Raw genomic sequence first — 21,097 nt, forward strand, 5'->3', positions numbered from 1 at the left:
GTTTCCTCTTGGCTCTTGTAACTATTGTATATTACCATTCTCTCTCTCTATAGCTTACCCCTATTTTTCCCAGAATTTCGGACAACTTCCCCCATTTGAGACGATTATAATTTCCTAAAAGAGTTAAACAACTCATTCGCCTGTCAGTAAAAAGGACATCTAATATTGTTTGTAGTTGTGATATGGGTGTTGTTAGTGCAGATATACCAATGAGACTACATGTGCTACGGTCGCAGGTTCAAATGCTGCCTAAGGCATGGATGTGTGTGATGTCCTTAGGTTAGTTAGGTTTAGGTAGTGCTAACTCTAGGGGACCGATGACCATAGATGTTGAGTCCCGTAGTGCTTAGAGCTATGCACAACATTGGCGTCACGTTACGAAACATATAGACCCACACCATTGAAAAATCATTCCACTAGAGCTTTCACAATGTGTTTAAAAAACAAGATACAGACTGAAACGACGTGGAATGTAAAAACTGTGAGTTGTTTTACATGTATCTCATTACACGCAGGTGAAGAGTAATAACTGTCTACGGGTGCCCTCAGAAGATAAGAAATTTAAACTGCCTATAAATTTACAAATTGTTACTGATAGACCACATTATCCACTTTCAATCATTTTTGTTCACTCTGGAATCTATGTTATTTACACTACTGGCCATTAAAATTGCTATACCACGAAGATGACGTGCTACAGACGCGAAATTTAACCAACAGGAAGAAGATGCTGTCATATGCAAATGATTAGCTTTTCAGAGCATTCACGCAAGGTTGGCGCGGGTGGCGACACCTACAACGTGCTGACATGATGAAAGTTTCCAACCGATGTCTCATACACAGACAGCAGTTGACCGGCGTTGCCTAGTGAAACGTTGTTGTGATGCCTTGTGTAAGGAGGAGAAAAGCGTACCATCACGTTTCCGACTTTGATTAACGGCGGATTGTAGCCTGTCACGATTGCGGTTTATCGTACCGCGACATTGCTTCTCGCGTTGGTCGAGATCCAATGACTGTTAGGAGAATATGGAATCGGTGGGTTCAGGAGGGTAATACGGAACGCCGTGCTGGATCCCAACGGCCTCGTATCACTAGCAGTCGAGATGACAGGCATCTTGTCCGCATGGCTGTAACGGATCGTGCAGCCACGTCTCAACCCCTGAGTCAGCAGATGGAGCCGTTTGCAAGACAACAACCATCTGCACGAACAGTTCGACGACGTTTGCAGTAGCATGGACTATCAGCTCGGAGACCATGGCTGGGGTTACCTTTGATGGTGCATCACAGACAGGAGCGCCTGCGATGATGTTGTAATCAACGACGAACCTGGGTGCACGAATGGCAAAACGTCATTTTTTCGGATGAATCCAGGTTCTGTTTACAGCATCATGATGATCGCATCAGAGTTTAGCGACATCGCGGTGAACGCACACTGGAAGCGTGTGTTCGTCATCGCCATACTGGTGTATCACCCGGTGTGATGGTATGGTTTGCCACTGGTTACACGTCTCGGTCACCTCTTGTTCGCACTGACGGGACTTTGAACAGTGGACGTTACATTTCAGATGTGTTACGACCCGTGGCTCTACCCTTCATTCGACCCCTGCGAAACCCTACATTTCAGCAGGATAATGCACGACCGCATGTTGCAGGTCCTGTACGGGCCTTTTTGGATACAGAAAATGTACGACTTCTTCCCTAGCCAGCACGTTCTTCAGATCTCTCACCAACTGAAAATGGCTGGTCAATGGTGGCCGAGCAACTGGCTCGTCACAATACGCCAGTCACTACTCTTGATGAGCTGTGGTATCGTGTTGAAGCTGCATGGGCAGCTGTGCCCGTACACGCCATCCAAGCTCTGTTTGACTCAATGCCCAGTCGTATCAAGGCCGTTATTACGGCCAGAGGTACTGATTTTTCAGGATCTGTGCACCGAAATTGAGTGAAAATGCAATCTCATGTCAGTTCTAGTATAATATATTTGTCCAATGAATACCCGTTTATCATCTGCATTTCTTCTTGGTGTAGCAATTTTAATGGCCAGTAGTGTACTTCCCAGACATCTTAAAATAAATGGTTGTGCCCACACGTTATCGAATATTTCGCAATTCCTTACATTCCACCGAAATATGTATATTGTACTATTTTGATGAAGTTCGAGCAGACTGCTAAACACCTAAACGGTTCGATGCGCGACTGACCTTTCTTATTATGGCTCCAGCAGTCGGTAGATAGTGGTTAGGCCAAGGGTTTAAATTTTAATGACGGATGTGTAGATTCGACAGGTGGGCGAGCGCCCGGCAGAGGCGTTTTCCCTTCCGTAAGGTTGCACCACTGTGGCCGGCAGCGAGCGCCACGGTTGCTGAGCGGGCAGCGCATACCGGAACAGCGGGCGAGCATAGACAACACCGGCTAATTCCTCCAGGTGAGCTAACGCCTGCTGGAGAGGCATTGTGTCCGCTTGGCGTGACCCTCTCTTGGGTTTTAAGTGATCGACAGGAAAGAATGGTTTTGTCGAAGTCTGGGTGTGCTATAGCCTCGATTTATTATCTCGTAACTTTCAAAGGAAAATTAATGAAGTAAAATTAAAATTTACTGCACACTGTAAGTGATGTTCTTAGACATCGGACGATACCTTTCGTGAATGTTGCCCTAACGAATGGCTGTTTTGTGAGGTAACACTTTTTCGTGAATATACTTTCACGCGACTGTCCTTCACAAGCAATGTACTTTCTGTACCCCATGAAATTCAGATAATTTCTCGCAGCGTACAAAAGGAATACAATTTAAATTAGATAGGTAAAGGGGAAGTAGTAGTTAATTTTTTTTCGTTTCTTAGGCAGCAAACAATTGAGCTAGCAAGGTTGACAACCTGAGTGGAACAGACGACAGTATCGCCATCACATGCGATTACAGAGGGGACATGAATTGTCGACGAGAGTGACATCTGTGCGCGAGTATGAGAACCTAAACAGCAGCAGCGATTTTTCTAAAATGTGCGGCATAGATGTAGTTGTAAACACAATAATTATTCCTTGATATGGTGATGTATTAATTTCTTATTCTTAAGAATGTTCTCGTTTTTATTGAATGCAGGAATGAAATGCCCTGTTTCCTGTGTGTTACGGCGTAAAGTTTAGAACTTGGGTGTAACTTTGGATGAGCATCTCACCTAGTCAGAGAATACAGTCGCAGTGTGTCGGAAGACGTCCGCTTGTCTCTACTCTCTCAAAAAGTTTCGGAAATGTACCGGGTGATCTAAAAGTCAGTATAAATTTGAAAACTTAATAAACCACGGAATAATGTAGATAGAGAGGTACAAATTGACACACATGCTTGGAAAGACGTGGGGTTTTATTAGAACAAAAAAAAAGTATTGCTAGACGCATGAAAGATCTCTTGCGCGCGTCGTATGGTGATGATCGTTTGCTCAGCCGCCACTTTCGTCCCCAGACCTCAGTCCGAGCGATTGTTGGCCTTGTGGTTACCTGAAGTCGCAAGTGTATCGTGATCGAACGACATCTCTAGGGATGCTGAAAGACAACATCCGACGCCAGTGCCTCACCATAACTCCGGACATGCTTTACAGTGCTGTTCATAACATTATTCCTCGACTACAGCTATTGTTGAGGAATGATGGTGGACATATTGTGAATTTCCTGTAAAGAACATCATCTTTGCTTTGTCTTACTTTGTTATGCTAATTATTGCTATTCTGATTACATGAAGCGCCATCTGTCGGACATTTTTTGAAAGTTTGTATTTTTTTGGTTCTAATAAAACCCCATGTCGTTCCAAGCATGTGTGTCAATTTGTACCTCTCTATCTACATTATTCCGTGATTTATTCAGTTTTCCAATTTATACTGACTTTTTGATCATCCGGTATTTCCACAGGACGTGAAACGCCAGCTCGTGCAAGCACTCGTTCTACCGAAGCTCCACTGTTGTGATGTAATTCAATATGGCATGAGTAGTGAAAACAAAAGATGGTTAGAACTAACCCTGAATGCCTGTGTGCGCTTTATATGATCGTGTTATTGCTTCATACTACCAGCTAGGGTGGCTGTGGCCGGACAAATTGCGTGACTACAACACACTATGTCTACTTCACCGGCTCCTCTTCGCGCAAGCACGACAGTATCTTTCTTCAGAGACTTTCATGCCATTATAATCGAAACACGAGGTCACTTTCATTTGGTATGTTAACTGTGCCCTGTCACAAAACAAAAACATTTGCAAACACCTTCTCTGTTGCCGCTGTCCGCCTCTGGAACAAACTGCCCCTTACTTTGCGCAAAATTCAATCCCCTGCTGCTTTTAAGAAGAAGCTGAAGTATTTCCTACTGTCATCCTCATAACGTTTCCCACAAAATTAATGTATCAGGCCAATCCTCCCCTCTGTCAAATAGCAAAGCTACTGTTTCCTAACCTGCTCCTTTCTCTTCGTCCTCTTCATCTATTAGCCACTGAATCTTTTCCTTTATATTTTCTTAACTGTGTTTCATGTCTCTATTCTTCGCCTCCCTTCACCATCAGTTTCCCTCATAGCCCCCGCTTCTAGCACTCCTATCTAAAATCTGTCTCTATGATAATGTCTAATTATAGCAGTACTTATCATCTACGAATATAAACTGTATGTGTATGTATTTTTCCAAGTATACCTTTGTAATCGTTTATTTCATTTTTTTTACTAGATGTAGTTTAACATGCCTGCTAAAACATACGAAAGCAAAGTATGTAGAATGCCTGGTTAGATATAAGAGAGTGCCTGATGGTCCTAATTTTGCTAGGTTAAATAAATAAATAAATAAAGTCAAGTGCCAGCACGCCAATCAGAAACCAGAGAGCAAAGAGTGCTGTGAATGAGACGTCAGCCAACTGCACCTGACTGACCCCTCTCCAGTACGACAACGCGACGGCAGCGGCCTCTGTACGAAGAGAACATAAACGCTGCACAGACTGGCCGCCGCCCACTTCTACAGCAACATAGAGATTAGGTACTTCAAAACCAGCGACTTAGAAATCGTATGTACTGAAGAACATTGTTTATTTTGCATGTGACCCTTTGCTTGCGACACATCTGTATTTCTCAAAGTTAAATATTGTCATTTATTTTGTGTAATAACACTCATTAATACGATTTGCTTGAATTGTTGTCTAGCGATACGAGAAAGAAGGTTTCCTAGACTCCCCATATTGGACGACTAGGCAGGATTTAATACTGTGAGATTATGGACACAAAAGAGGTGTTGTTGTAAAGTTTTAAAAAGGAAAGAGCACTGAGGACTGAAAAACTTACGAGAACATGTAAATAACGATTGTTTGCTAATTAACTAGAGTGAGACAGCAGAATGTAAGTAAACTTTCCTTTCATTTCATTTATCGGATTGCAGAGGGTTTCTTGTCTTGTGAAACTTGAATTACAGCCCTTTAGTTTTAAACAAAATTCATTACAAGAGAGTTTGCTAGTGACGTAAGTAAGCTATTGTGAACGGAACACCATTGCACCCACGTGGGACCGATTATCTGTTTACTTTCAGAAAGAGGCGCAGTAAGACATCTATTCGCAGAGGAACTGAACTGAAAATCCATTACACATTAGTAATTCATATGGCAACAGTTGGTGTAATATTTTCCTGTATGATTACAACAGCGAAAGATGCTACTAGCTGGGTGATTTTGACTAGACGTAATCACTCACTCGTTCGTTTATAGATGCAAACTCTAACCTCTCAGCGGATAACGCGGAAAGCGCAACGACATATTTTGGGAGAAACGGGATGTATATGTTTATCTGCTATGTAAGGACTGCAGCTTGTCACAGTACAAAGCCGCCACTACAATTCTTCGGTTTCTAAAGCGAATTCAGTTCACCGAAGAAGCGCACTGCAACAAGGAAGTTTCTATGAACGCTCTAAATAGCAACATTCGGGATAAAGAAAACCACGTATACACGAAGATTTCAGCAGAACTTTGACATCAATGTTTGTGCAGGTACCTTCGATTGTCGTGTGACTGGGCCGTACATCGCTATTCCCCACCTAACAAGTGCCAGGTACTACATATTCCTGCAACAAGTCCTGGCGGAGTTTTTGGAAGATGTGCTATTGGACATTCGGCACGAATTGTGGTTCCAGACTGATGGCGCGGCAGTACTTTTGCAGTTCGTTTCCGAAACCACCTGAACGTAGTCTTCGGGGTCAGGTGGATCGTTCGAGGTGGACTACGTGCTTGGCCGCCAAGATCCCCACATTTAACCCCTTTGGACTTTTCACTGTGGGGTCACGTGAAAAGTCTTGTTTACGAGATCCTTGTCCAGTCGGAGGAAGGTCTGGTTGCACGGATCACGGCTGCAGCAGAAGGGATTAACAATAGACCACGCATGTTGTAGGGCGTTGATGCGATACACTGTGTGCACCGAGCTTCGTGGTCGTCATATCGAACAGCTGTTGTAATAACACAGTGAACAAGAATGAAATCTGTACATCTTGCTTTCCTTGTAACATGGAAAGGAAACGTTTCCGGACATGGGTTCGTATGTAAAATCTGATCTCTTAAGTCTCCTCTACAGAATCTATAAATGCTAACGTGAATTGTTAACCACCGTGTACATCTAATACCCAAAAGGAACATATGAAAATTTGTGCCGAATTAGGACTCGAACCCGGATTTCCCGATTAACATGAGCTGTCGCCTTAACCATTGTTTTTTTTGTGTCTCTTTCCATGTGTTTCGTCCTCATGCATTTCTGCTCCTTCGATGAGAACTCCAGTTTTTTTTTTTCAGGGTATGGCTAGTCGTCTGACCGAAAACCCGAGATACAGTGCCAGGGCTTGTAGGGTGCCCGACAGAGCGATCGGCACGTGGAGAATCGAGACCAGTGTTATCATCGTCGTGTTCCTTCCTGTTGGAAAAATAGACGCTTCTGATAAACTACAACTGTACGAAATATACTACTGGCCATTAAAATTGCTACACCAAGAAGAAATGCAGATGATAAACGGGTATTCATTGGACAAATGGAACTGACATGTGATTACATTTTCACGCAATTTGGGTGCATAGATCCAGAGAAATCAGTACCCAGAACGACCACCTCTGGCTGTAATAACGGCCTTGATCCGCCTGGGCATTGAGTCTAACAGAGCTTGAATGGCGTGTACAGGAACAGCTGCTGCCCATGCAGCTTCAACACGATACCACAGTTCATCAAGAGTAGTGACTGGCGTATTGTGACGAGCCAGTTGCTCGGCCACCATTGACCACATGTTTTCAGTTGGTGAGAGATATGGAGAATGTGCTGGCCAGGGCGGCAGTCGAACATTATCTGTATCCAGAGAGGCCCGTACAGGACCTGCAACATACGGTCGTGCATTATCTTGCTGAAATGTAGGGTTTCGCAGGGATCGAATGAAGGGTAGAGCCACGGGTCGTAACACGTCTGAAATGTAACGTCCACTGTTCAAAGTGCCGTCAATGCGAACAAGAGGAGCCGGCCGAAGTGGCCGTGCGGTTAAAGGCGCTTCAGTCTGGAACCGCAAGACCGCTACGGTCGCAGGTTCGAATCCTGCCTCGGGCATGGATGTTTGTGATGTCCTTAGGTTAGTTAGGTTTAACTAGTTCTAAGTTCTAGGGGACTAATGACCTCAGCAGTTGAGTCCCATAGTGCTCAGAGCCATTTTTTTCGAACAAGAGGAGCCATGCAGATAAGATGCCTGTCATCTCGACTGCTAGTGATACGAGGCCGTTGGGATCCAGCACGGTGTTCCGTATTACCCTCCTGAAGCCACCGGTTCCATATTCTCCCAACAGTCATTGGATCTCGACCAACGCGAGCAGCAATGTCGCGGTACGAGAAACCGCAATCCCGATAGGCTGCAATCCGACCTTTATCAAAGTCGGAAACGTGATGGTACACGTTTCTCCTCCTTACACGGGCCATCACAACAACGTTTCACCAGGCAACGCTAGTCAACTGCTGTTTGTGTATGAGAAATCGGTTGGAAACTTTCCTCATGTCAGCACGTTGTAGGTGTCGCCACCGGAGCCAATCTTGTGTGAATGCTCTGAAAAGCTAATCATTAGCATATCACAGCATCTTCTTCCTGTAGGTTAAATTTCGTGTCTGTAACACATCATCTTAGTGGTGTAGCAATTTTAATGGCCAGTAGTGTACTTCGAAATGTATTAGCTGACTGCGAATTCATTAACATCTACTGCTTTAAGTTTAGATCTACCAGCCAATAGCGACATATGACACTTCGATGTCCGTGCAAGCTCCCTGGCCGATTTAAACTTCCAGATGTCACTCTGACTACATTCTGAAATCATGGTCCAATAAGATTATATCCTAATGCTCGAGGCATCACTTGGATTCCCGCTATAGGGAGAATTATATGACGAGGAATCGAGACTAGTGTTGTTACTGTCGTGTGTCTCCCTAGCTTAAAGTGACCGCTCACGAGAAGCGGGAAAACTGGAGTACGAGTTCTTGTCCAGAACAAATTTCAGTGTGTCGCTACTGGGTTGTAGATCTGTACCCGATACAGCTAATGCCAAGGAATTCGCAGTTAGCGATTAAATTTGGAAGTGTTTCGTATAATTGTGGGACGTCAACAGTGCCTGTTGATGTTCCACTGACATGCACGTAATTCTTAAGTTTGCCTACATGCACCAGTGGGTTCCTCCAGGGGTCATATGTCGATGGAATTATTTGCTGAGGAACTATCTAGACCTCAATATTCTAGAAATAAAAAGTAGACGTCTCACCTGTTCGTACACACTTTCTGTCTCAGACTTCGGTCACGTGACAGCATCATGACAAAAATGAAAATCCAGTTTACTTTACGTTTACGATCAGTGACACAGTGGCTAATGTTAAGTTACGTACTATCGGCATGGAGGGGCGTGAATCTGTCTCAGCAACAAGATACATGCACATTTGGATCGTCGGAATACTGTGAAAGTGAAACTAGGCGTAGGTCTAAAATTGATGCGATACCACTCTCCAGCACTCCTTTCCTCCGAGCTAAAGTACCAAATCTAATAAACGTAATTCTATTGTGGTGGTAACGTAAACTTGGCCCCTATAAATCGGTGATTTCCCATGTGATGCGAGTTGGCGAGTTGGAACGTCCAGCATGTGAGTCATAAGCGCAGGAGCAATGAGGCAGAATAGCGCAGTATGTGCCACAGAGTGTTGTGACCGCTTGGAGAGTCAAACATTTGATTGAAACCTTCACTATGCTCACTGAACCGCCAAAGAAACTGGTTTAGGCAGGTTATTCAAATACAGAGACATGTAAACTGGCAGAATACGGCGCTGCGGTCGGCAACGCCTACATAAGACAACAAGTGTCTGGTGCAGTTGTTAGATCTGTTACAGCTGCAAAAATGGCGGGATATCAAGATTTAAGTGAGTTTGAACAGCGCGCGAGCAATGGGACACAGCATCTCTGAGGTAGCGATGAAGTGGGATTTTCTCGTACAACCGATTCGCGAGAGTACCGTGAATATCAGGAATCCAGTGAAACATAAAATCTCCGACAGCGCTGCAACGGGAAAAAATCCTGCAACAACCCGACCAACAACGACTGAAGAGAATCGTTCAACGTGACAGAAGTGCAACGCTTCCGCAAATCGCTGCAGGTTTCAATGCTAGGCCATCAATAAGTTGCAGCGCGCGAACTAGTCAACGAAACACCATCGATACTGACTTTCGGGGCAGAAGACTCACTCGTGTAGACTTATGCCAGCTCTGGGCCCATAAACACCGACATTGGACTGTTGATGAATGGAAACATGCTGCCTTGTCGGACGAGACTCGTTTCAAATTGTATCGACCGGATGGACGTGCACGGGTCCAGGCTCTGTAATGGTGTGGGCCGTGTGCAGGTGGAGTAATATGGGAGCCCTGGTACGTCTAGATACGACTCTGACACGTGACTCGCATGTAAGTGTCCTGCTGAGCACCTGCAGCCATTCATGTCGGTTGTTCATTCCGACGGACTTGGGCAATTCCAGCAGGACAATACGACGCCCCACATGTCCAGAATTGCTACAGAGTGGCTCCAGGAACATTCTTCTGAGTTTAAACACTTCCGCTGGCCGCCACACTCCCCAGACATTAACATTACTGAGCATACCTGGGATGCCTTGCAACGTCCTGTTCAGAAGAGATCTCCACCCCCTCGTAATCTTCCGGATTTATGGACAGCCCTGCTGGATTCACAGTGTGTATTCCCTGCAGCACTACTTCAGACAGTAGTTGAGCCCACGCCACGTCGTGTTGCGGCACTTCTGCGTGCTCGCGGGGGCTCTACACGATATTAGGCAGGTGTACCAGTTTATCTGGCTCTTCATTGTATGTGGCTGCTTTATCATACCACTGTTACCAAAACCTGGTCATTTTGACGTCGGAACACCATGGAAGTCTCTGTCATTTTCATGATTCAGTCATGCGTTCTTGAGCATATTCGAAATGTGATCACTTCCAGTATTTACCATCTAGGTTTCGTTATGAGATGGAAGGTAGGACGCACGGCGAGTTACTGTGAACAATTCAGTGACAGTGTTGTTGGCATCAGACTTGGCAGCAAACCAATACCAACAACAACAGTTCAGGTGTGCATGGCGGAGTGGCAAGCAGAAGATGCAGTACATAAAGGGAGATGAAAATCTAGTCATGCGAAATTGGAATGCGGTTCAAGGGGCAGGAGTAGATGAATGGGCTACGGGAGAATATGGGCTTGATACTGGGAATAAGAGAGGAGAAAGACTAATTGAGTCCTGCAATAAATTTCAGCTAGTAACAGCGAATACTCTGCTCGAGAATCACAAGAGGAGGAGTTATGCTTCGAAAACGCAGGAAGATTTCAGTTAGATGACATCGTGGTCGCGCAGAGATTGCGAAATCAGATATTGGATTCTACGGCGTATACAGGGGCAGGTATATACTTAGATCACAATTTGGTAATGATGAAGAGTAGACTGAAGTTTAATCAGGAAGGATCAATGCGCAAAGAAGTGGGATAAGGAAGTACTAAGAAATTAAGAGATATGTTTGAAGTTCTCTGAGGTTATAGATACTGTTATAATGAACAGCTTAGTATGCAGTTTAGTTGAAGAAGAATCGACAGCTCTAAAAATAGCAGTCAAAGAAGGTGAAGTGAAAAACTTGAGCAGAAAGAAGTTAACTGCGAAGAAACTATGGGCAACAGGAGAAATACTTCAGTTGTCCGACGAAAAAAGGGAGTACAAAAATGCTCAGGGGAATTCAAGAATACAGAAATAAAAGTCACTTAGGAACGAAATAAATAGGAAGTGCAGGAAAGCTAAGGCGAAACGGCTGCATGAAAAATGTGAAGAAGCCAATAAAAAAAGTGATTGTCGGAAGGTCTGACTCAGCATATACAACAGTCAACACAGCCTTCCTGAAATTAAAAACAAGGGCTGTAACATTAGAGTAGAATGGGAATTCTTCTGTTAAATTCAGAGGAGAGAGCAGGTAGGTGGAAACAGTACATTGAAGGCCTCTATGAGTGAGAGGACTTACCTTAATGACGTATAAAAGAAGAAACTGGAGTCGGTAGGGAAGAGATAGGGGATTCACTTTTAGAATAAGAATTTAGAAGAGCTTTGTGAGACTTAGGCAGAAGTGATGGATAACATTCAATAGGAATTTCTAAAATCCTTAGGGAAAGTGGCAACAAAACGATTATTCACATTTGTGTGTAGAATGTATGAGACTGCGCACATACCATCAGAATTTTGGAAAAACATGATCCACATAATTGCTAAGATTGCAAGAGCCGACAAGTGAGAGAATTATTTCAGAGTCAGCTTAACAGCTCATGCATCCAAGCTACTGACAAGAAAAATATACAGAAGAATGGAAAAGAAGATTGAGGATCTGTTAGATGATCATAGTTTGGGCTTAGAAAAGGTAAAGACACCAAAGAGGCAGTTGAAGTAACCGTTGATAATGGAAGAAAAACTGAAGAAAAATCTAGACAGATTCATAGGATTTGTTGACCTGGAAAAAGGGTTTGGCAATATAAAATGGTGCAGGGTGTTCGAAATCCTTAGAAAAATTGGAGTAGCTATACGGAAAGACAGATAATATATAGGGCGATTATAATTAAAGTTAAACTTTCAAAACGCTGTAGAAGTAACACAACTGATCAGAATGACGTCAAACTGCAACGGAATATTATTGAAGAAGAAAAAAAGACTGTGAAAATTGATCAATAGATGGCGCTGTATGTGTTAGAATACATAAATGAAAACGTCATGCACACGACCCATTGAAGTTGGTATCAATACGCAGAGTACACGGCTATGCCTTCTTTCGAGTTTGCGACGTTCGCCGTTACTGTCTCAATGCAGAATCGTGCTCTGCTTATAAAGCTGTATTACATGAATAATGACTGTGCACATGCCGTTCTGCACAAGTTCCGGACACTAAAGGGTTTGGAAAAGGTGTTGGTCCGATGACTACCGTGGGTCTGGAGAAGATGATTCGGAAATTCGAAAAGACGGGTTCTCTTGGTGTGCAAACCTGGTAGTGGGAGGAAACGAATTGATTCAACGTCAGTGGAAGCAGTGGCCACAGCAATGCAGGAGGAGACGAGTGGTGGTGTGCAAACGTGTAGTGGACAGAGAACTGCCCGAACATTGGACTTACTAGTGAGCACGGTGCGTAAAATCCCACGAAACATCGTTCTTGCTATCCATTTAAAATTACCCATATGCACGAGGTTCTTCGTGTTGATCAGCCAGTAAGAGAGACCTTTGCTTTAGAATTTCTCGCTCGCATGGAAGTGGACAATGATTCGCTGTAGAAGATTTTGTGGGCAGACGAAGCCCACTGCCATCTGACAGGATATTTCAATATACAGAATTGTCGAACATGGGCAACGGAAAGTCCGCACACAAATCAGCCAGTATCACTTCATCCTGGAAAGGTCACTGTATGGTGCGGGTTTACGGCATCATTTATCAAAGGGCCATATTTTTTCGAAGAGACAACTGCTTCCGGTCCATTTACCTGTACCGTCACTAGTAAGCGTTATGTGTCTCTTTTGCGCAACCATGTCGTTCCAGCTTTCCAACAACATGGATGTGTAGATGGGATCATTTTATGCAAGATGGTGCTGCTCCGCACATTGCAAATCCAGTTAAATAGCTGCTGAAGCGCCATTTCTAAAATACTAGAATTATCAGCCTCCATTTCCCTACAGACTGGTCGTCCCAATCACCAGATCTTATTCCGTGTGATTTCTGGCTGTGGTGCTATCTGAAAGATGATGTGTTCAGTGTTCCGACTGCAAACTTAGCTGCATTGAAGGCACACTCTGCGCAACGCATTCTGAACGTGACACCGGAAACACTTCGATCAGTTGTGGGATATGTTGTTTCTCGATTTCAAGTTGTTGCAGAAAACGGTGGACAGCATATTGAACATGTTTTGCGCCAATCACACGGAAATTAATAATCCGATTTGATTTTGATTGGTGCTTTTTATGCAGTTTTGGCCTCAAGACAATTAAAAACCGATTTTTTCCATCCGATGTGATATAACTTTATCGCGGGCTTTGTGTTTACGTAAATAACGGTATCACACCTGTACACCCCTGCACACTGAGTAATACACTTTAGACATTGTTGTATGATTCATTTGTCATTTGTAGTCGACCACTATTAAATTATGATGCTTACAGCGCCATCTATTGCTACATTTTGTATCTATTTATTTTTCTTCTGTGTACGTTTTCCCCCTTCTCCGATAATATTCCGTTGCAATTTGACGTCCTTCTGACCAGTGGTGTTATTTCTACAGCGATATGAAAGTTTAACTTTAATTATAATCACGCTGTACAACATGTACAAGAACCAAGAGTTAACAGTACTACCGGAAGACCCAAAAAGAAGTGCTCGGATTAAAAAGTGTCTAAGACAGGGATGAAGTCTTTCTCCCGACTGTTCAATCTGTCCTCCTCCCCTGCATCTACCCCTCCTATCAACTTTGATCCTCCTCCCCCCACCTCCTGTGTCCTTTCCTTTAGGCACCCTCCCTCCCCCCCTCTCCCTTCCCTTCTCTTTCCTTTCCCCCCTCCCTCCTACCCTCGCCCCCGGGCTTCCCCTCCCCCTTCCTCCCTCACCCTCTCTCCTTTGCCCATGGCATCTCTGCTCTCCCCTCTCTCATTTCCCCTTCCTCCTCCTCCACCTCCTCTCTTGGCAGGTCCCCGGACTCGTACACGCTCAGTGAACATTCGCGCGCCGGAGATCATCGCCATCAGTGTTTAGTGTGTGTGCATCGTTTTGTGTTTCGACCAGTTCCATCTCAACTGTTCACATGTGCCGTCACCGTTCTCCGTGTTTTGTGCGCCGTGTCTCCAAGTGTTAGTGTTTTTTTCATCCAACGTGAACGGCTTCTTGTTTATTGTATTTTTGTATCTCCATTTTTTGCCCGCCGTTTTTTGTATTGTATATATCACCTCTCTGTCCTGTTTATTGTTCCACTTAAGGCTGAAGAGCAGCGTACTATGCTGCTGACAGCCCGCCTGTATAGGTGTTTAAAATTACAATAAAGGAAAAAAAAATGTTCAATCTGTACATCGAAGATGCAATGCCGGAAATAAAGGAAAGATTCAGGAATGGGATTAAACTTGAAGGTGAAAGGATATTAATTATAAGATGCGCTGATGTCATTGCTATCCTCAGTGAGAGTGAAAAAGAATTACAGAATCTGTCGAACGGAATGAATTGTCTAATGAATACAGAATATAGATTGAGAGTAAATCAAAGAAAGGCGAAGTAATGAGAAGTAGCAGAAATGAGAACACTGAGAGACTTAAAATCAGAATTGGTGATCTGGAAATAGCTCAAGTTAAGGAATTCAGCTGCCTAGGTGCAAAATAACCCATGATGGACGGAGCAAGGAGGACATAACAAGCAGACTAGCACTGGCATAACGGACATTCCTGCCAAGAGAAGTCTACTAGTATCAAACATAGGCCTTAATTTGAGGAAGAAATTTCTGAGATTGTAAGTTTTGAGCACAGTATATTGTGACAGTGAGATGTTGACTGTGGGATAACCGGAACAGAAGAGAATCAAAGCATTTGATGTGTGGTGCTACAGAAGAATGTTGAAAATTAGGTGGACTGATACGTAAGGATGTGTAATTTCTGCGCAGAATCGGCGAGGAAAAGTATATATGGAAAATATTTACAAGAAGAAGGGGCAGGATGATAGGACTTCTATTAAGACATTAGGGAATAGCTTCCACAGTAGTCCAGGGCGCTATAGAAAGTAAAAACTGTAGAGGAAGACAGAGATCGGGACACATCCACCAAATAATTGAGGGAAGTAAGCTGCTAGTGCTATTGTGAGATGAAGGAGTTGGCACAGGAAAGGAGTTCGTGCCGGGTCGCTTCAAACAATCAGAAGACTGATGACTCAAAAAAGATGACCGTTTTATGCCTGTCTTATCAACATTATCGTAGCTAATTAAACTAACAAATAGTAGTACTGCTTGTACACTGTGACAGAGATTATAAAACACTGTCTATGTTACAGAGGAACTACAAATTGGCGTACCCACTGATGCAAAGTAATGGCCCATTTGCACTATTGCTTCAAAGTATATAACTATAATGAGTGTACCATTGAGCCCCTGAAATATCCAGCCGTGAAACACTGTCAGCAGAAGAATAGCCGACTACATCTGAAATATACTACAATTACTATAATCGGTTCATCATAAGAATAAACCAGATGTAAACAAACACAAACGCGATGATTGGTCAGAAATCTTAGCACACGTACACGTGTTCTTACACTCTTGGAAGTAGGTCCTACTTATGTATTAGATATTTTATTACTAAGTTACGTAAAATGAAACTTTAAGATATTCAAATGTATTAGCAGCCATCAACGTTGTTCTTAATCACGCTTTAGCTACGTAGTTTTTATTTAAAAAATCGTGTACAGTCACAGTCTCTGCAACGTTGTGGCCGGCTGCAGTGGCCGTGCGGTTAAAGGCGCTACAGTGGAACCGCAAGACCGCTACGGTCACAGGTTCGAATCCTGCCTCGGGCATGGATGTTTGTGATGTCCTTAGGTTAGTTAGGTTTAACTAGTTCTAAGTTCTAGGGGACTAATGACCTCAGCAGTTGAGTCCCATAGTGCTCAGAGCCATTTGCAACGTTGTGCTCTGATTGTCGCGCTGTTAATGCGCAGTATGAAAATGACTGAGGATGTTTTCTGTTCCGTAGTGAAACACGCGTGTGGTTATAAAGTGCCAAGAAATAGGCTGTTCTTAACGTTTTTCATATATTTACGGAGATAATCGGCTTTGAAGTTTTCCCAATGTTGTATATAATGAAGTTGATAAACTTACTTTGAACATGTAGCGGAGTCGGTAGTGTAATGCAATGTGAAGGAAAAGCGGTTATTCGCGCGTTTGTTCAACTATCCCCAGTGTCACTTTTTTTTTCCTCGTTCAATTTGAAATGCTTACATGTCGTAATTATAAAACACATCATCATTTTTTATGAATAATGCACGTCTTCTTGTTTCTAATTACATATTGGTCGCGGAATTCCTGATTCCATTTCAAATACAAATTCTTAGTTATCGATGTTTTATGAAAGACTATTCATAAAAGTTGTTTGAATTAAGAAAACATAATAGTTCAATTTTTAAGGCAAAAATGAAAAACCAAATCCTCTTTATTTGAAGATGTCTATCGTTTTATACCACAGAGGTAGATAAGTACTGTAGAAACATGGAAAACAATCATTTTCACAGCATCGAGCACATCATACAAATACTGCATGTTTACATTTCAAAAAAATGGCTCTGAGCGCTATGGGACTTAACTTCTGTGGTCATCAGTCCCCTAGAACTTAGAACTACTTAAACCTAACTAACCTAAGGACATCACACACATCCATGCCCGAAGCAGGATTCGAACCTGCGACCGTAGCGGTCACGCGGTTCCAGACTGAAGCGCCTTTAACCGCACAGCCACACCGGCCGGCTGTTTACATTTGTTACTGTAATATTACAATATGAAGTCAACAAAACTGATCTGCGGGATTTGGCACGAGAAGTAACAAGACCGTTATGCTTCCAGACGTAGTGGAACTAACGCACACAGCTTTTTCACACATCGCTGCCGAACGCTGACGGGATATAGAACGGCTCGTCATAAAAGAAGAGAAAATATTGCGCCTGGTTGGCTTCGTGGGTTCTGTTGTTGATAGGCTCGTTATCAACGTGGCAGGTGACACTTGCAAAACTGAAATGTATTTCTCAGATTCGGCTAAGGGAATAGCTAAGAGATTACCATACGACTGACAGTAATATTTAACTATACGGTGAAATCCTTCAATACTCTTACGTTACACACAGTTTACGCAGAAAAACTGCCGTCTGGTTAAGTCAGGAATTTTCATCATTCTTGTTTTTAATTACAATAGTACGTCAGCTAAAAACGATAAGGTGTTCAGTTTCCGTCCAGTCGTCTAAGGAGCGTATTGTGGGAGATTTGCAGTCTATTATTTCATTCTGCATAAAATTAAAAGACATTCGAAGCTGTGTTCCTCCTCTGATCGTCTCTTTTGAGGTGTGAACTGCAGCTGGCCTCGTCACTGCAGGCTAGCTGTACCAGCTGATCGCCCAGTGCTGTCCAAGTTAAATGCGCCGGTAAAGCTGTTGTCCCTTATTATCGCCAAGTCGATGTGCGCGTAACGCACAGCACGAAACGTATCCTTATTATCGTACTTGACAGTACTCGAGACAGCTCGGCTGCAGTCCCACGTGAAGCGGAAATCCAAAGAGGTTCCAGCAAACGCGGAAGAATACGTAGCGCAATGTTTACATCACGTTTATTCTTATGATGAACGGATTATATACACAAGTACGTCCATAATTTTGCATGTAAATACCGCATAGGTTCGTGGGTCTGAAGAACATAATCGAATTTGATTCTTCAAGTTGAGTTTGTCTGTTAGCCGTTCGTCGACGCAGGCATAGAAGGCTCTGAGCACTATGGAACTTAACAGCTATGGTCATCAGTCCCCTAGAACTTAGAACTACTTAAACCTAACTAACCTAAGGACATCACGCAACACCCAGTCATCTATGGTCATCAGTCCCCTAGAACTTAGAACTACTTAAACCTAACTAACCTAAGGACGTCACACAACACCCAGTCATCACGAGGCAGAGAAAATCCCTGACCCCGCCGGGAATCGAATCCGGGAACCCGGGCGTGGGAAGCGAGAACGCTACCGCACGACCACGAGCTGCGGACACAGGCATAGAGGCTGAGGGAGATATTACAATGGTAAATAAAATAATTCAAGCTATATTGCAATAACATTTAATGTTTTCTGGTTTCTCTAAAACTCGTCAGTATGCTTCTTTAACGTTTCTGTAAACACGGTAATATGAATTATAAATCACTTGTGTCAAATTCCGTGATATTTCCTTTGAAAAGCACGAGGTACCTTTCTTCGTCTATCCTTCCCAACCCGTGCTTATGCTCCTTCTTTAAAGCGATCTACTCATTGACGGGACATCAATCTTTTCTCTTTCCTACATATTATCGAGGCCAAAACTACACACGTAAGAATGATTTCAAGGCAGTAACCGTATCCCAGACAATTACAACATATAGTACTGCTTTCGATGTCGGTCAAACTATAGGCGGAATGTTTGAAAAACGTAGATGAAGACTCCATTGTCACCAAGTTAACACCGCGTTCTCTTTTATTTATTAATGGCTTCTCAACATCACCCATACAACAACCCTCAGAATGATTTTTAGCATTTAAATTTGTAACAGCCTGAAACCGTTAAAGATCAACGATTATCAGTTGCATTCATTTAACCTGAAACTAAGTCCATGATATAAGAAAATTAAAAGACTTTCTGTAATATGAGCGAAATGTTGATAACACAGATCACACTTAATCATCTTCTATGTTAAATATTTTTCCTTCTATTCTTACATGTCCTTCTGTTATAATATTGCATAGGAGTTTATAGACCTTTTAGTCTTTCGTCGCAAAAAAGATTAGCAGCGTGTTAGTGGACGTAATTTACAATGGGTGGAAAAAGGCGATGACACCTGAGTCATAAATGCCAGTCGTGAGTGCTGGAAGCCCCGCTCTCTACTCTTTAACCTTAAATAGTTATGAACTGGCCCTTTTAAATCTAAGACATTTTGTGGTGATTTGCATTAACTCATTCATATAAAATGGTAATTTTCTTTTCATCAATCATGACCTACGTGTCAATCCAACAGAACTAGGAAGCCATTTCACAGGCCATCAATGAGTTTTTCTGTGTAGTGTAATAACGACGAAGCCCAGTTATTGCTTGCAACATCAGAGTGTGTCTTTAACGATTACCACATCATTAAAGCGTTAAATAGCACATTAAGGCAGCGTGATTGTGAAAAGAAACGGTATGGCTACATCCGTTGGTATACACACCATAGAAGAGGTCACTTCACACCGCTGCGAGACATTAAATAGAAACCATTTTCAGCAAAAGCTTATATTTCAGCATTCTATTAACAGACACGATACTAATGATGAAGAAAAAACGACACAAGGTGTTCATCTAGTGAGCAACATAACTACGAGTATTTACAAATGTAAAACTGTGCGTTTCTTCAGTTATGCACTGCTTTCGTGACAAACTACTGAATAAATATTTTAAGTGCTTGGAATACTAGAAATCGGTTTTGAACAGTGATATACTCTTTCTTCGAGATACCATTATGTATCTGGATAACAACCAACCTAAAGTTCAGGAGCCGACATATCTTTCTTCCAGTAACTGCAGCATTTTGTTGTACCTATAAAAATCTCCTTTGAGCCTCTAATTATGTCTAATCTGAGGTGCTTTTCTCTCATTGCTTTCAGTATCTGCGTTTTGAACGGGAGTATTAAGTTAAGAACGTTTGACTTCAAAGGACCACGAAAGTGTGCACAAAATATCTCGTGTAATTGTGTTTCCTGTAAATTATGTGCAATGTGTGGCTCAATTTGGAATCGAAGGATTTTCGCTCCTGCTACATTTCCAGCCATCGTAGTCTTGTCAGAAGTCAAATATCAAAATTTTCCATACTCGGAGGCTCAGTTCCGTATGCGATTTGTAAATCTATTATGTGACTGTGCGCTTCCACTTCTGTAATGATTAGCAGTGTGTGTAGTTTTTTGATGTTTAAACACGTAGTGGACGCATTCATAATAAAAAAAGCACTCCGTCGTCAGGCCACAAGTGGCCTATCGGGACCATCCGACTACCGTGTCATCCTCAACTGAGGATGCGGAAAGGAGGGGCGTGTGATCAGCATACCGCTCTCCCCGTCGTTGTGATGGTTTTCTTTGACCGGAGCTTATACTATTCGGTCGAGTAGCTCCTCAATTGGCATCACGAGGCTGAGTGCACCCCGAAAAACGGCAACAGCGCAAGACGGCTCGGATGGTCACCCATCCAAGTGCCAGCCACGCCCGACAGCGCTTAACTTCGGTGATCTGAAGGGAACCGGTGTATCCGCTGCGGCAAGGCTGTTGCCCACGCATTCCTAATGCTCTGTTCCATTTCTAACGTCGCTACTGCTGTTTAAGGTAGATACTTTCGATTTGAGTAATTCGCTGGACAATGTGCTATGTTGAATTTTGTTTGACACGCAATCTTTAATACAAGGTTTACTGAGTATGTTTCTATAGGTTGTGCCTTGAGCAAGACACGATATTTAATTTTTCTTTACACCCCTAAATGTTACGGTAATTTTTCATCATCAGCGGGTTTTTGCTTTTATTTTTCTGTAGAAAATGAAGTAAATGTGGTATGAGAGTGCATTTAGTTTTTTGAATTGAGATCACTGTACTCATAAAATTGTAACGAAATACGTACCTGTTCTTCATGTTACTGTCTTGTCGTCTCCAGTACAGCTGATATTTGCACAGCTCTCTGTAATGTAATTAAGTTTTCACCTCTAAAAGAACTGCCAAAAGATCCAAAGAAACTCAGTCCCTCCCTCTCCCTCTCTCTCCAGCTATCCCTCT

General features: G+C 42.9%; 1 pseudogene; it reads right to left on the reverse strand.

Moving 5' to 3' along the window:
- Positions 1-20,486: 20,486 nt before the first annotated feature.
- LOC126424966 (5S ribosomal RNA) lies at positions 20,487-20,604 on the reverse strand (annotated as a pseudogene).
- Positions 20,605-21,097: the final 493 nt, after the last annotated feature.

The sequence above is a fragment of the Schistocerca serialis genome, chromosome 1 (assembly GCF_023864345.2).
Source record: "Schistocerca serialis cubense isolate TAMUIC-IGC-003099 chromosome 1, iqSchSeri2.2, whole genome shotgun sequence".
NCBI lineage: Eukaryota > Metazoa > Arthropoda > Insecta > Orthoptera > Acrididae > Schistocerca > Schistocerca serialis.